Below are 18,395 nucleotides of genomic sequence, written 5' to 3'. Positions count from 1 at the left end.
ATGGACACACCATCCTGAATAATGGATTTTAAGTGACATGTTTACATTTACATTTAGGATCTCCCTACTTTTCTTGTTTCTTTGATTTTCTTTTTCTTTTTTGGGTTGCCTAAAAATCTTTGCTCAACTATTATTTCAATTGAGTTGAAGAAGCAGAACTTTAACAATGACTTAACTTTCATAGCTGTGAAATCCTCAGGCATTAGAAATGAGATTCTGCAACTCTGGGATGCAGACTTGAAGCTGACTTCAGGTTGGAATGGTACCACATGTCTGCATGGGACGCTCAGCATTTATACTAATGTTACCTAGAAGGCAATGCTGCTTCATGTGTTTCCCTTGAGTCTGGCACTGGGATAGCGAATATCTATTATCCAGTTTGTAATCTTTGAACACAGTTAAGCATCATCATTCTTCTGTTCCACTACAAGGGAGAAGTTAAAAAACATCTAGAGGGGCTTCCCTGGTGGCGCAGTGGTTGAGAGTCCGCCTGCCGATGCAGGGGACACGGGTTCGTGCCCCAGTCTGGGAAGATCCCACGTGCCGCGGAGCGGCTGGGCCCGTGAGCCATGGCCCCTGGGCCTGCGCGTCCGGAGCCTGTGCTCCGCAACGGGAGAGGCCACAACAGTGAGAGGCCTGCGTACCACAAACAAACAAACAAAAAAAAAAAAACCAAACGAAAAAACAAAAACAAACAAAGAAAAACTGAGGGGTGGAGTTGCCATAATTCTAAAAAAAAAAAAAACCATAGATGAGAAGCAGCAGATACAGGGGTAAATACGGTAAATTAAACCTCAAGTAGATACCTGTGTGATATCTAGGTGGCACACTCCAGTAAGCAAAATAAAATGACTACCATTATTGAAGACCGATCAGACACCAAACATTACTCTACTGTAAACCTTACCCAGTGTATACCTCATAATTAATCATAATAAGAATCATTCTCTCAGAGGCAATTCTCTGAGTTTTTAAACGTTTAATTAAGACCAGTGCAATAATAATGTTGAGTGTCAGTGTCACAATAAGAATTCACATGTACCTGAATCGAAACCCCAAATTTCTACTCTTTTCCAGTGCTTCTGTGAAATTTAGGAGACAGATCAAGACTGGAAATAATTATTTGGGAGTAATCCAGCTATATGCTATAGTGAGAACCACAGTAAAAATATTTTATACAGGAGGGTTTGTATAGTGACACTAGTAATTGTTAGTTACTCCTAAGACCAAAATGTTTGTCCTCCTTACCTTTTCCTGATCCGCCACATTTTAGTATTATTCCTTCTTTCCTAATCCATTCTCACAGCTGCTAGATTAATTTTTCTAAAATCCAGGCCAAATTATGCCACACATTGGCTTAAGCATCCATTTATTCAACAAATATTTGAACATTCAGTGTAGGCCTTCTAGATAAAAAGTCAAAATTCTTGCCCTCAAGGAAGTCACAGTCTCTTGGGGAAAACATTGAAGCAAGAGGGCAATTTAAAAATAGTGGAACTGTCAAAACAGAGCTAAGTCTACAGCAACACAGAGAAGAAGTAACTAAACTACACTGTCATTGTAAGGGTGGACATCCCCCCCAAAAAAGATGCTCTATGAACTCTGTTTAGAAAGTTAGGAAGAATAGAAAAAAACGGTATCAGGGAGCCTTTTTGACAGACAGAACTTTATTGCAAAGCAAAAAAGGTATGATGCCTTTAAGAAACTTCAGAAACTGACAGATTAGGTAGGGGTAAATGAAATGAGCTGTGGAAGAAATCAGGTGACAGATCATAAAAGGTCTTGTGTGCTTAGCTCAGGAGTTTGGATTTTATCCTGAAAGAAATGAGAAACCATAGAAAGGTGTGTAACAGAGGGATCTGAACAGATTTACGAGTTGGAAAACTATTCTCACTCTGATGAGTAGATAAGCATGAGATGAGCCTAGGAACAAGGATATCAGTTAGGAGGCTCTAGAAATAGCCCAGACAGAAACTGATAACATTGATCATTGCTCTAAATGAATTCCTTAGCCTGACATTCAACACACGCGACATTCTGACTTTTACCTTCTTTCCAAACCTTCTGTTCACTATCCCCTTTCCAATAGACTATGCTTCCATCAGAAACCATCTGGTTGTTTTACAAGCATTACTCTCATCTTCTGTGTTTTGAACCCTAGACCCTGGTTCAGGCTGTCTTTATGGTCTAGCATGCTGTACAGAATGTTGTAGATGATCAATCCAAATTGAGACGATTGATCTTTAAAAGGCAGATACTTTAAAAACATTAAGTTCAAACATTTTATAGCCAAAGTCACATCTTACCTTGAAGTCTTGCCCAAATGTTTTCAGAATTCTTTCCTTAAAAGCTAAAATAGTTTGAGAATTCAGTCTCTATGTTTAGCCTTTTAAAATTGATCTCTCTGAGCTCATGGTACCATTGTCACTATTGGACAAAAAAAGAAAAATTTCTTTGCACCCTATTAATTGATGGAAGTGTCAAAAATGATGCCAATTCTGGTTAAATGTCATAAATAAATTCATGAAGTGTGACTGCCTTTCTGATTCCAGAACATCAAATTCCCACTAATTGAAATCAGACTACTCTCTCAGCTCTTGCTGCTACGGGATTATTATTTTCCAATTTCTTGCTAGGTATCAAAATGACTTAGGAAACTCCAATAATTAATGCTGCTGTTTGGCCCCTTTGAAGGCTCTTGCAATCCAAGGGGGGTTAAAAGGAACTTCAAAACATGGGTTCAAATTGAAAGTGTCTTGAGGAAACGGTTTAGAAATATGTTTTATGCCAAAAGGTGATAAATAAATTAAAAAATAAATAAAAACTCTCCATGGCCAAACTTTATTTTTACATAGTTGCAGAAATTATAGTTCAGCTAATAAAATGAGAGTGTCATACACCTACTACAATATAGTACAAATCATGAATTACACAACAGGCAAAAATAAGAAACTGCAGTGGAGTTAAACCTATATGGAAATAAATAAAACATACAAGAAAAGTAGCCATCATGTTGCTTCTATTAGTTAAATGTGCACGCACAGGGGCTCTTCAGAAAATGAATGTAATATGTTAACAGCAATTATTATTTTAGAACTTCACTGCAACTGGGAAATAGTTGGTAATTAACAAATAATTAGAACTGCAAGTTCTTTGGAAGGTAAAGCAATGGTTTGTAAAAATACTCATATACATTGCATGAAAGGATAAATCAGATCTAATAGAAATTTTTTGGATTGGATATAGTAGAGTTTCTCTTTATCATAATTCTTGATAATTGAAGGAAGTCTGGTGTTTTCTTGTGGTTTTGTATGTCTGCGCATCTCTTTATATGATTGGGGTGGGGGTGAGGGTGTGTGATTTTGTGATTTACAATAATAAATATACGCTTGGTCTTAGTCCCGATTCTGGCACAGAGCCCCTAAAACTCCTGGAATTTCCTAAGTGGTAAGAGCTATAAAGGTGTCTTGTAATTCATTACAATCCCCTTTCGATCACACCTGAGTTTATGTTAATGAGGTGACTTTTCGAAAGCCCCTAAGTACGGGTGCTGAATGCCAGGGGAAACCAACCATGTGATTATAGGGTTGAAACTTTCAGTCCCACCACCCAGACCTCCTGAGTAGGGAGAGGAGCTGGAGATTGAGTTCAATCATCAATGGCTAATAATTTAATCAATCATGCCTATATGATCATGCCTTTATGAAGCCCCCATAAAACCCAAAAGGACAAGGTTTAGAGAGCTTCTGGGTTGGTGAACACACAGAGGTGTTGGAACATTGGTGCACCCGGAGAGGTCATGGAAACTCAGCACCATTTTCCCCATACCTTGCCCTATGCACCCCTTCCCTTTGGCTATTCCAGAATTATATCCTTTTATAATAAATTGTTAATCTAGTAAGTAAACTATTTTCCTGAGTTCTGTGAGCATTCTAGCAAATTAATTATACCTAAGAAGGAGGTGGATTTATACAACCCACTGGCACTCATAAGCACAGGTGAAAACCTGGACTTGGAATTGGCATCTGAAGTGTGTGTGTGTGTGTGTGTGTCTGCGTGTGTGTGTGTGGGGGCTCAGTTTTGTAGGGTCTGATACTATCTCCAGGTAGTGTCAGAATTGAGTTACACTGTAGGACACCCAGTTGATGTCACAGAATTTCTTGGTGTGTGGAAACCCGCACAAACACACATTTGGTGATGAGAAGTGTCAAAAGTACTGAGTCCAAGCAATAAAGGAACAGGAGGATGTGAGGTTTCCTTTACCAGGTGTAAACTGGAAATGTTAAAATCCCTTTTTTTTTTTCCTGGAGAAATCAAGCAAAGTTCATTTGATCTTACTCATCCTTATTGAGTGTTCATTTGTGATGAAGATTGTTTTATGTGATGAATAATGCTGACTTATATTTATGTCTCACCTCTTGTCTTTAGGGTCATTAAAAACAATGCAAAGAGGGCTTCCCTGCTGGCACAGTGGTTGAGCATCTGCCTGCCAATGCAGGGGACACAGGTTCGAGCCCTGGTCTGGGAGGATCCCACATGCCACGGAGAAACTAGGCCCGTGAGCCACAACTACTGAGCCTGCACATCTGGAGCCTGTGCTCCACAACAAGAGAGGCCGTGATAGTGAGAGACCCGCACACCACGATGAAGAGTGGGCCCCTCTTGCCACAACTAGAGAAAGCCCTCACACAGAAACGAAGACCCAACACAGCAAAAATAAATAAATTAATTAATAAAAACAAAACAAAACAAAGGTCTAGTCTTTGCCAAAGAATGATTGAAGTTTAAAAAAATAAAATAAAATAAAAAGTTACCTGCAATAATACTAGTTCCTAAAAAAATAAAATAAAATAATAAAAAATAATTTTAAAAAAACAATGCAAAGAATTTACTTATGAAACTACATGCCATGCTGCCTGATGTGATAAACCGTATGCCCTACATTTCTCCTTATGCTCCACCACTTCTCCATGTCCCAACCACCTTGCCCAACCAAAAAATCAACTTTGGAATTGAATATTTAAAAATAATTCAGTCAAGGGCTTCCCTGGTGGCGCAGTGGTTGAGAGTCCGCCTGCAGATGCAGGGGACGCGGGTTCGTGCCCCGGTCCGGGAAGATCCCACATGCCGCAGAGCGGCTGGGCCCGTGAGCCATGGCCGCTGGGCCTGCGCGTCCGGAGCCTGTGCTCGGCAACAGGAGAGGCCACAACCGTGTGAGGCCCACGTACCAAAAAAAAGAAAAAAAAAAATTCAGTCAAGACATTAAAAAAATGGAGGCATTCAACTAGAATCTGGAAAAGACAAGAATTTTTTAAAACTGGAGGCATTCAGCTGGAATCTGGAAAGGACAAGAATTATCAGTCCTCCTGCACTACATTCGCGAGTCAATCCCTGGTGGGCCGTATACTGCAGCCAAATCTTGTCTCCATGATTTCCCTAGTGGTCAGGGTATTTCAAGGGCTTCAGAAAGAATCAATGCACTACTTATGTGACTCACTTTTCACCTTTATTAATCTGTCCCACAAGTAAAGGCAGGGTTGGGCTAAAGGAACTTATTACATTTATTGGCCAGAATTATATTAGCCACTCAACTTTTAAAGAGGCCACAATATTTTGTGATCCGTGATGACCAGAGTAGCCCTCCTTAAGCTAAGAGGAGTCAGATTTCAGTTCTTAAAAAGTATTAACTGGTTATCTGAAAAAAAATAAAAAGGCAGAGAAGTCACTTTATCCTAAGAAGTTCCTGGAAACATGGTTTGCTCTTTCAGATCTCAGCATTTAGACTTAAGATCCTCTTGTCTAAGACACAACTGATAAGTGTCAATGAACATGCAGTAACTTCCACAGTTCCATCAGTTTAATTAGATGCACACCAGGAAGCAGTGTCAGAACCTTCCCATTGTTTGATAAATAGAATATTGCTTTATAATACATATGCCGCATGCTTTTTCTCAGTATTTTGCAAACAATATAAAGAATTGCTTGCGAATTCCCTTAAAAGGATCTACTTAAAATGTCCAACTCAGTGACTAATTAGCAGATAGCTATCTGTAAATTAATTTATCACATAAATTCCAAAAAATGAGCTCTAAAAATATGACATTTTCAGCAGATCTGCTGGAATTAAGATCATCCCTTAAATGTTAATATTGCGTTTATGTCTTGATCTGCCTACTCTAGACTCTAACCTCACCCAGAAATTAATAGACAGAGTTAAGCTTTATTAAGCAAGATTTGATATTTGTTAAGAAAATATTTTATTGAAACAAAACACCTCAAATCATAAATGCACCATTCAGTAAATTTCCCCAAAGTAAGCACAAAGATGTATTTGGAACAAAGTTTCAAAAAGAGGACTCTATGACATTTCCCCAATCATAAACCCCTTAAGATAACCAATATCCTGACTTCCAGCATCATGCATTAGTTTCGCCTGTTTTTGAATGTTGTGTACATAGATCCATATTGTACATGCTCGTTTGTATATGAAGTTTTCTATGTTATGCTTGTAAGACTCATTTGTGTTGATGTATAAAGCAGTTCATTCTCATTGCTGAATTCTCATTCATCCCATTGCATGAATGGGCAATAATATTATTTGTCTATTCTGCTAATGAATATTTGGGTTTTTGCCAGTTTGAGGGAATCACCATGTTGTGATTATAACATGTTTTTCTGTTCATGTATGTATGCTCTTCTAAAGGTATAAACTTAGGAGTGGAATTGCTGGGTGATAATGTTTGCATATGTTTAACATTAACAGACACTTACAGTTTTCCAAAATGATTGTACCAACTTACACTCTATCTAGAGTGTTCTTTCTTCAGTGTGACATCTTTGTTATCTAACTGTAGTGTTTAGTTTCTTTGCACTTTCTGTAATTAGTGATATATGAGGATATATATCTACTGTTTCCCTTTGCTCTCCTTTCTTGCCTTCTTTTGGGTTAATCAGTTTTGTTAATTACTCAATTTTTCCTCTGTACCAGCTTGTTGATTATATATATTTTATCCATAGCTAGATTTATTGCTAGGTAATATAAATTAGGATTTTTATAAATTCCTGAACAATGCTAACATCTTAGAATATTTTTACTTCATTTATGTCTCCGTCTTTTTATTACTGTTATAATATATTTTATTTCTACATATATTTCAAATCCCACAAAACATATTCTTATTGTCTTGTACCATTCTTAACACTATGACTCTATCTGGAATTATTTACAGTTATCTTCATATTTACATTGCTCTTTATTTCTTGCATTTTCCTAGTTCCAACTCAGGTCATTTCCCGCCTGCCTATATAAATCCCTTTAGTATTTTTCTTAGTGTGGTTTTCCAGCAATAAATTCTCAGATTTATTTATTTATTTACTAAATTATTTATCTATTTATTTATTGGCTGCATCGGGTCTTCGTTGCTGCGCACAGGCTTTCTCAAGTTGCGGTGAGCGGGGGCTACTCTTCGTTGTGGTGCCTGCGCTTCTTGTTGCAGCGGCCTCCCCTGCTGTGGAGCACGGGCTCCAGGCCCACAGGCTTCAATAGTTGTGGCGTGCAGGCCCGGCAGTTGTGGCTCACGGGCTGCAGAGCTCAGGCTCAGTAGCTGCAGTGCACGGGCCCAGCTGCTCCGCGGCATGTGGAATCTTCCCCGACCCGGGCTCGAACCCGTGTCCCCTGCATTGGCAGGAGGATTCCCAACCAGTGCGCCATCAGGGAAGCCCTCAGACTTATTTTTAAAGTACTTACTTTGCTTTTAATTACACAAGATATTTCCACTGGGCCTAGATGTGTAGGTCAGTGGCTATTTTATTTCAGTACATTTAAGATATTACCCTATTGTCTTCGGCCTGCCATATTTTGCTGAGAAGTCAGTTTTCAGTCTTTCAATTACCCTTTGAAGACAGTGTGTATTTTTTTTTCTGATTGCTTTAAAATGTTCTCCTTTGTCATTGGTCTTAATCAGCTTTTCTCTGGTGTGTAATTCCACATATAATTCTCTTTGTATATATCTAGCTTGGGGGTATTAGTACTTTTACATTCTCTTCTGAAGTTTTTCATCAGTTTCAGAAAAGTATGGGCTGTTATATCTTCAAATATAATTTCTGTCCTATTCTTTTTGCTCCTTTTGAAATTTCAGTTTCACATATATTTGATGATTTAATCATGGCTAATATAGCGCCTTTGCTAAATATACATGTATGTGTATATATATCTCCTTTCTATGTCTTTTGTATTTTCTTTTTTTGGCAGGGGTGTGAGGCTTTCTGTGCTTCATCCTAGTTGCTGCCAAATAACTTACTCCATTTAATAAAATTAATTCTTTCTTTCACTTTATCCAATTTGCTTTTAAATTCATAATTTCAGCTATTGTACTTATTAGCTCTGGGATAGCAGTTGTATTTTTTCTTATAGATTCTATTTCTCTGGTGAAAGGTATCATCTTGCCATTTATTTTTTAAAATATATTCATCACAGTTATTTTAATGTCAATATCTGATAACTTCAAAATCTGGGACATTTATAAATCTATTTCTATTTTTTTTAATGAGCCCAGTAATTTTTGATTTAATGCCTGATATTTCATAGAATATTTTACAGAAACTAGAGATGAAGGTATCTTCCTCCAGGTATGGTCTATTCTATCTACTACTTGGCAGTTATAGTGGACAGTACATTGCCTAAATTCCATCTGGGCCGGGCCAGCTGATTTGAAGCAGGTTTTCAGGTTTTAAAGTGTTTACTCCATTTCTATCTGGATCACTCACACTCCTAGGCTTCTGTGTTTTAGGGAGTTCCTAACTGAGACTCTGGTTGTTTACTAAGGCTTTGACTCCTTGCTTTTTAACAGTTTTCTTCTTAACTTTTCAATATGTCATACTGTGAAGCTTAAGGTTTGGGAACTTTTTCTGACAGTTTGGCAAAAAAAATGTTGCTTTTGAGTATTTTGCCCATGCCCCATTTTCCTGTTGCTTCACTGACATTTTGGGGGTGATCATCAAATACCAAGGATTTAACAATATTTTATATTCTTATAATTTCTAAATTTAAATCTTCAGTCTTAATCTCTCTATTCAACTCCCTATCCAAATACAAAAGGATCATTTCTACCTGAATGTTATGTAGGAAATGTGAGTTTATCATAGTCAAAATTAAACTCAAACTTTTCTCTAAATGGTGTTCTTCTCCTGTATTCCATAGTTGTTAATAATATTCATCAAATTATACAAAAGTAACACTCCACTTGACTATTTGCATCACCAAATATTCTCAGTTCGAGATTTAGTTATATATTCATCTTATTATGTTTCTTCTATTTCCACTCTACTTTCCTAGCTAGGATTCTCTCATTTAATTTTTAACACTGTTTCCAGAATCACCTGAAGCATAGACCTGTACACATCATCTTCCCATCCACAACTCTTCATTGAATTACAGTTCTTAAAAAGATAAGTTTTAAATTCCTAAGCATTAGTGTTTTACCAGTCCTTTCACAATTTTACCCATCCTTCCCCTTTTTGTCTTATTCCCAGAATCTCATGTCCAACTTATTCATACCAAATCTCATTGATTCCCAACTCTACCACAACTTCATTTCTCCATTCCTTTCCTCTTGCTATTATAGCCAGCTATAAAGTTGTTTTCTTCCTTTGAAAAACTCCTTCAAGGTCCATAATAAATAGTCACCTTTCTGTGACGCCTCCCTTTTCCTGTTGCCAGCAGAATTAACAATAATCTTCTCTATCTATACCATGAGTGTACCCCTATTTTTGAACTTAGAACCTTGTATTATAATTATGGGTTTATCCCTCACTGAACTATAAATTCCTCCTTAATAATAATCACTTATTATTAAATTTAATATTTCCATAACTTAGCATAGTAGATGACAACACATTCGATATTTAATATATGTTAGAATAAAGTTGAATAAAGTTAAGCTTAATATATTAAAGTAGGTTGTGCTGGTGTCTTATAGTTGAGCTGAGGTACCATCAAGCTGGTGAATCAGGATCTATTTCTAGTCAATACAACCATCCATTGTTTAGTTATACATTGTAAAAGAGCAAGTTTTCCTGTTTGAATCTTACTTTTTGCAGCTAGCTTTCCTCCAACTCTTACTTCAGTTTCACAGGTTGCACCATTTAACCTTATTTAGTTGTCTCGCAAATGCCTTGGTCATATAAACAAATTGAAGAAAAGTAAATTCATTGATGAGCAAAGAGCAGTCAACCCTCGGTATCTGCAGGTTCCACATCTGCGGGTCCAACCAACCGTGGGTTGCGGGTACAGAGTGCCTACTGTAAGGGACTTGAGCATCCACAGATTTTGGTATCCAAGGGGGGGTCCTGGAACCAATCTCCCGCAGATACCGAGGGACGACTGTGATCTCTAGGACAGAAAGAATAAACTCAAAATGTGAAACCAGTAGAACTGTCAATGAGTTAATGTATTTTTAAGATTCGAGCATGAAAACCTGTGAAACGCACATTTCAATAATCTTTATCTTCTTTATGAGCACAGAGCTTCAACCAAAAGGAAGATTAGGATAGAAGCAAAAAGATCTTCTTTACTGTCATTAAAATGATCTATTTCCTCACCCATTTCCTTCTTTACTTTCCATTATTTCCTTGACACCTATCCTCTTTTTCCCTGAAAGATACATTTTAGCCATTTTTATGTTTATCCTCCGCATAACTTGATTTTGTTTCTCCTTAATGTGTATGAGAATTGCACCCATCTTTCAAAATCTGGCTCGAATTCTTTTCTTAATCATTCCAACTTAAAGATATCGGTATAGACGATCTTATTCTCAAAGCAGAAATAGAGACACAGGCGTAGAGGACAAATGTATGGATACCAAGGGGGAAAGGGGTGGGGAGGGATGAATTGGGAGATGGGGATTGACATATATACACTATTGATACTATGTAAAAAATAGATAACTAATGATAACCTACTGTATAACATAGGGAACTCTCCTCAAAGCTCTGCAGTGACCTAAATGGGAAGGAAATCCAAAAAAGAGGGGATATATGTATACGTATAGCTGACTCACTTTGCTGTACAGTAGAAACTAACACAACATTGTAAAGCAACTATACTCCAGTTAAAAATAAAATAAAATAAAATGTAAAAATAAAAAGGTATTACAATTGCACCTGAATTTTGGTCCCATTTACTATCTACAACACTCTTGTTAATAATCACATATTGCCTTTACATCTGGCTCTCTTCTTCCCCAGGTGTACTTTGCGTGATGAAAAAAACAGTTAATATATAACGTTTCTTTTGTTCATCCTCACACATCTCACAGAATGCAAGTAACCCCAACAGACACTTAATAAACATTAGCAGTGTTTAAATGACTTTGCATCTATCAAAAAGAATCAGCAAGAGTTCAGAACTACAATGTAAGCAGCTGACCGTGCGCAAATTTCATCTGAAGGGTCTATTAATAAGACCAATATTACCATATTTACCAATACTATTTTCTTTCTCCTAAGAGTTTGATTAATATTTTCTGTTAATTAAAATGTTTTTGTTATGTTTTCTGAACAACTTTCATATTCTATGCTAATTTTTATATTGTTTATTTATGGTCACTTTTTAAAGATTAAGATATTGATTCAGTTTTGTTCTCATGCAGAAATATACATTCTTTGGGTAACTTTTACTAAAATCAACATGACTCCATGCATGTTGCTTTCACTCTGTTTACCTTTGCCTTTTTTTTTCTTTCTCTCCTAAGGCTCATTTAGCTCAGACACAATTTTTAATTTCCCAGGAGCTTGTGCTTGTTTTCATATCATGTTTTTCTCTTTTTTTTCATCTCTGTGCATGGAAAGAGAAATGACTTGACAAAAACAGTTCTGTTCAAAAAAGCGAAACAGTACTAAAATGTTGGAGGTAGGGGAAGGTGAAGCAGAACTCAACATCTGTCAAGGTAATTTGTTTCAAGAAACAGTAACAATTTAGCTATAAGTTTTTAAACAGAATTTTCCAAGGACCTGGAAGATGGAATACAGGGGACCTTGGCCAGCCCTAACTTCATGACAATACTTTTGTCTACAGCAGTCATAGTTAACTCCAGTGCAGTCAAGAAAGCACATTCTCTCTGTTTAGTTTGGGATGGGGATAAACAAATTTGTGTAAAATACAATCTTTATTATCTAAAACACATATGAGTTACTAGAGTTTTTCTAAGTAGAAAACACATTAATTTAGAGTGAACTAAAAATTGCTACATAGTTGCAACAAGACTGTTCATTTGTGTAGCATCTGCCCCTTACTGTTTATTTCAAGGTTCTCAAAGAGGAAGCCATCGATATTAACAGCTTTAAAGAAGAGAAAGAAGAAACAGAAAATATCTCTCATTTGATTCCATAACAATTGCCATAGAACAATTTTCCTCTGCCTTTAGTCTCATAACATGAGGTGTATTCTTTTACAACCCTCTCTCTCTCTCTCTCTCTCTCTCTCTCTCTCTTTTTCTATATTCTATTGCATCCTGTCCTACCTTCCACTATGTATTCAGAAAAAAAATTTTTGGGGAACTAGTTTTCTTTGAGGAGAAAGGAAGAAAGAATGTGATTGAGATTGGGAGAAAGGAGTAGCCAGGAAAAAGAGAGGGAGAGGGATAAAAGAGAAGGAAAGTTAAAAAAGAGCGAGAGGAGAGGAGTATCACAGGAAGGATGCTTCTCAGAAGTCAGGGAATAAAAGGGAAGGAAGCAGGATGAACAGCACCAGACCCCAGCAAACCTCTCTCCACGCACCCCTTAAGGACATTACAACAAAGGCACCCTGAGTTCTCCAACAATCATGGGTGTTGCAATCTGAATGTAGGTTGTTTCTACTGCTGATACAGTGCACTTGTCTTCCACACATCTACCTCCTGTAGCGTAGTATTGATCCCAAGGAACAAAGGTTACCACTATGGTTTCAAGAATAAGAAGTGAATACCTTTGGAAATAGGTCAAAGGAAATGCTAGCATAGTAAAAAGTCAAATAAATAGCAAATTCAAAGAATTCATTATTAACAGAGTTTCAGAGCCTGTACATAGCCAGAAAAAATGTCAAATTATTTCAAGAAGAACCTTTAATTGCAGTTTAAATTTCTAATCAGATATTGTAAAAATAACTTTAAAATGAATAGAATATATAATTTTTATATTCCTTTGTGATTTCATTTAATTATTTTCATGAGTTACTTTGTCAAAGTTTCCCTGTAGTTGAATCTGATACTAATATACAAATGGGATGCTATGACTTCAGTTTGATTCTAGGATCTTAGGAGATCCTATTACAGATTCCCATGAAGAAATTAAGAGAACTTTCTATGACATTAACAAAGCAGGATATTCTTTTCTTCTTAGTAAATGATCAAGGACATTAAACAAAGAGTTAATGATCTAATTCCAGACTTGACAAGCACACAGGTGGTAGTGTTTCCCCCTCCTGAGAGCAAGGAAAATTTCTATTGAAAATATAAACTGCCTGACTCTGGAAATTGCATCCTCCTGCTTTTTCACAATGTTTATAGATGTGTCTCAACAATTCCCCCTGCCCCCCACATCTGTCTTTCCCTCTAGAGAAGACACCATATTCAAAGAAACAGCTTCATAAATCATGGCAGGCAGTCCAAGACAGGCATAAAGTGTAAAAATATGAAAACCAAAACTCTGAAACAAGAGAAGACTCAGCACATGAACCATTCCTTCCACATCCATAATACCTTCTCCAGAACTTGATCAGGTTCTCAGAGAAAGAAAAAACAACCAAAGTATAAATAAGTTCTGATATTTAAACCCTCCTGACAAATTTTTTTCCATGCTTGTTAAAGGGTCAAGTAATAGAATCTTTCTGAAACTTCATGAATAAAATAAAAGTACTCCAGGAAATTGAGGAAATGAAACATTTTAGGGTGACATGCTCTGGAATAAGTAACATTTTTGGGTGGATGAAGATAAGTGGGAACCTTTCCAGAAAATGGAATCCCTGGAATCCTCTGGAACACAGAGGTCCTGGCAACTGGCCCTAGAGCTCCAGAAAATGCAGCCAAGCATGATAGAAGAGGCAGTCTCCTAGCAATGTCTTGACAAATAGCTAAATAAAGCAATAATCTGAGAGAATTGGCAATAGTGTGGCCAACCCATACCACTTGCTCAGTTCTGTCCTGGTTTTAGCACTGAAAGCTCAGCAAGAAATGCTGGTATTCAGACATAGGTACAAACATTTGGTGGGAAAATACAAACAAAACAAAACAAAAAATGGGACATTTCAAAAAAAAAAAAAAACCCATGAGCTGAAAGTAATACTGTTTTTAGTGTCACATGAATAAGGCATAGGTTACTCGCCTTCTGTAATCACTGTCACTGATTTTCCCCCTGACTGGTGATGTTAGAAATCATGATTCGTCCATCACCATAATGTATCACCATTGTTGTGTCATTCCAAGTGCTGTGACTTAAGTGTGCAGCTTAAGTATGTTGTAACCATGAAAACTAACAGTCCATCTTTGACTTTGCCTGAGGACAAACTGCTCTGCTTTTTATCCAGATGGTGCTAGTTTAATTTTTAACATTGTCAATATCGGGACCACATTTTTCTAAGAGGTCAGATAATGACAATGAAAATGGTGACAATATCAATGCTAGCATGACCCAGACATCACCAGAAAAGAGGGATAAATAGCTGTGTTCATTTAGAGACAGGTGAAAGGACTGGGAAAGGAAATAATCAAAAACAGAACGTCCTGCCAATATGCCAAATATAATTTTGGTTTGGGCATGGTGGAGAAAGGATATGAAAGCAAATATAGAGCCTGAATCTCATAAGTTAGGCATGAGAAAGGTAAGGAATTCTAAATCAAGAATTTTTTTTAATCTCACCAAATAAAACCAATGCTCATTTGAAAATAACAGGTACTGGGTGACCGTGGACATACCACAAGGATACACACACACACTATCCAATCATTCCCTTAATTTCTCAGTGCAACTAAGTTAAGTGACAGTTCCTGATTCCGATTTTGCAACTCATAAAATGTGGACAAACAACAGCCAGAATTTGGATACAGGTGTGTTAGCCCCTTAGGTATTTATATGAATCCATTTACCTGAGAAAGAAAAGTTGAATTGATGATGATACCCAATATGTTTAAAAATGGTGGCATATTTAACATGGAGACCCTCCATATTAAAGATAGATGCCAAGGTCGTAACTGACAAACAGCTAGTTTACCAAAACAAGATTACTGATACAAAATAAATTGCACATTTTTGGAAAGGTGAAAACAAATGTATACAAATTTGAAAACCTGTTGTTGCCAGTAAGTAAAATCTCAAATATTCTATGTTCAGACATTTTCGTGGAGAAGCTATTTGGCTTGATGTCATCGCTTTGGACTGACACCAGGATTCAATGTAAGTGGGTGTGAGAAAAGCAGCCTGCAACTGTTCATAGTGAGTTGTATGTTTGTACTAAGTTCTAAAAGCTGCAGACACTTCAAAGAAGTATCGTTAGGAAAAGAAACAAGATAAAAAATACCCTATACTATGGCACAGAAAGAAACATGTATCTTTTAAAAATTAAATATAGGTAAGATCTGTGTACGTAGTCCTATTCTACTTTTAAAGTATATTATATTTATATATCTTAAGAAATAAAGTAATTTTGCCTACAAATTTATACACCCATGTAAAAGATTTTTAAAAAGTTAAAAATAAGCCACTAAACCAGAGGATAAAAAGAAACATTACAAAATATTGTTATGTTCTCTCATACACATTATTCAATTAATCCTACCATAAATTACTACTAATTGTCACTGTTAACTAGTCCTATTTTTCTGCTTAAATAAAAGCATGTATATAACAGAAAAGTAAGTAATAAAGTATAATATAAATTTCATGTAAATACATATTTTACATAAGTTTATGATTGAGTCATAAACATACATATATAAGTATTTATTATATATTCTATTACTTTGTATTTTTGGTATGGCCATGCCCCAGGTTGGCTTTCTAAAAAGTTGGCCACCTTGTTGGTAGAGAAATAGAATCCCTGTTTGAAGGAAAAGAAGATACATCAGTGAGCTTTTGCAATGTTAACAAACAATCCCCAAATCTCAGTGGCTTAGAACAATGAGGGTTTACCTGATGCATGCTTTTTCCAATGTGCTTTGGCTGCGTCTCTGCTGTCCATTCGTCTTCACTCTGGAAACAAGGCTGATGGAACAGCTCCTCTCTGGGACATGCTGCTCTGGTTATGGCAGAAGGACAATCAAGCTTTCTCAGATGTGGCTTGGACCTCCTTCTGCTGGCATCTTATTGGCCAAAGAAGTCATGTTGCACTAGCGAATCACATGACTAAGCTAGATACCAATGGATTGGGAGTGTATAATCTTCCCACAGGGTGCAGCAGAGTACTTGAGAAAATTAACACGACTTCCTAAGTATTCTCACTTGGTCACAAGTATTTTTTTCCCTCCCTCCTTCTCCCACAACACGCTAACCCCTTCCCAAGGTAAACAACCTCTAGCTCCAACTGCAGGTAGCTCTGCTCTTCGTCTTCTTTATTCTGAGACTGAGCCTGAAAGAGAAACCCATACAGGGGGCAAGCTGCTCTTGTGATAGAGGGAAAAGAGTAATGGTAGAGCAATGCTATGGCTTTCAAACTCTGCTCACACATGGCATGTGTCATCCTGGTCACACTTTATTGACCGGTGCAAGTCCCAGCACTGCCCCCCGTATCAGTGGGGAATGATACCATCTCCTTGGTTACCAAGTAGGGCCACAGATACTTGGAAACAATAGATAACCTTCCCAGAAGGAAAAAGACAGACAACAAGGCAGAAAGAAAGGATTTGCCATAGAGTAGAAGACAGAGTACAGTGTGATCCTATGAGCCTCTGGAGAAACAACCCTTTTATCAGGTGCTTGAAGCTTTGGTTTCAGGTGGAGAAAGGATTGGTCAAGACAGCCAGCTGCCTCATACAGCATGTGAGTTTAAAATAGAGTTTTCATCAAAGCATCCTAGACATTATAGCAATAGGCACACCTCAAATCAATATTGTTTGTATGGTGTCTACAATTCATAAGCTACTCTTCTTCATAAGGTTAAACAGGTATTTGCAACTATTATCTCATTTATTTTTTTAAGGTTATTTAAAATAATATATGAAGATAACTGATCAGTTTAAACATTCTTGATGAAAGCAACACAAAACTAAGCATAAAAGGATTCCTTTAAGCATTATAAACAATGTATATTTTAAGTCCTCAGTGAGTATAACAATAAAGACTGAGCATTAAAAGCGTTCCCATGATGGCATAAACTACTCAGATTACTCAAGGATGCTTTGCTGCCTCCGTTACTAAATGTTTTCTGAAATTTCTCCTCCATACAGTAAGATCTGACACAAGATTTTAAATAAGTGTTTGAAACAAGATTTGAAATAAACACTGACAGGAAAAAGCTCATCTGATAGGCTATAAAAGATAAATATTTAAAAATCAGTAATTTCTTATATACCTTCAGTTAGAAGATGTAATTGGAAAAAGATATTCCATCTGCAAAAGCATCATAAACTATAAGGAGAGATTGAACATTAAATATATTGTCAAATGGAACTGAATTTGAATCCCAATTCTGCCACTTACTGTGTGTCTCATCAAATTGTTCAGTTTTCTAAGTTCCAGTTTCTCTCACTTGTAAAATGTAGATAAAATAGTACTCATCTCATAAGATTGTTGCAGGGGATAAGTAACAAATAAAACTTTTGGAGAGTTTTCTGTCTGTACAGTGCAATTCTCTGGAGTTTGTATATGCGATCTCAAATAATCCTAACAATGGCTCTATGAAGTGGGTAATATCTTCAATGTTTTTTTTCAGATAAGTAATATGAGACCACAAAATGCCAAGTGGCTTGCATAGGGTCAGTCAGTACCAGTAAGCAAAGCAGTGGTGGGATTTTAACCTGGGCTGTTTGACGCCAGAACCCTAAACACTGCATACGATTCATTGATATTTATTGAGGGGTTACTGAGTTCTTGGGATATATCAATGAACGAAATAAAGATCTATGACCTCAAGGAGGTTACATTCTAGTCAGTGGAAAGAGATGGAAAACATACATAATACATAGAATTATATAGTATGCTAGAAGTCATAAGGGCTATGGAAAAATTAAAAAGGTAAAATCAGAGTAAGGAGGAAGGCTTAGGAGGTGTGGAATACGCTTCATTGAGAAGGTGAGGTATAAGCAAAGACTTGAAAGATACCAGGAACTAGAAAAGAAGGCACTGGAGGAAGAACATTCTAGGCAAAGTGGACCAGAGCAAAGGGGCTATGGAAGGGTGACACTTAAGGCAGTAACAAGGATGAAAGTGCA

Source organism: Leucopleurus acutus, assembly GCF_964270905.1.
Source record: "Leucopleurus acutus genome assembly, chromosome: 21".
NCBI lineage: Eukaryota > Metazoa > Chordata > Mammalia > Artiodactyla > Delphinidae > Leucopleurus > Leucopleurus acutus.
This window is presented reverse-complemented; position numbering follows the sequence as displayed.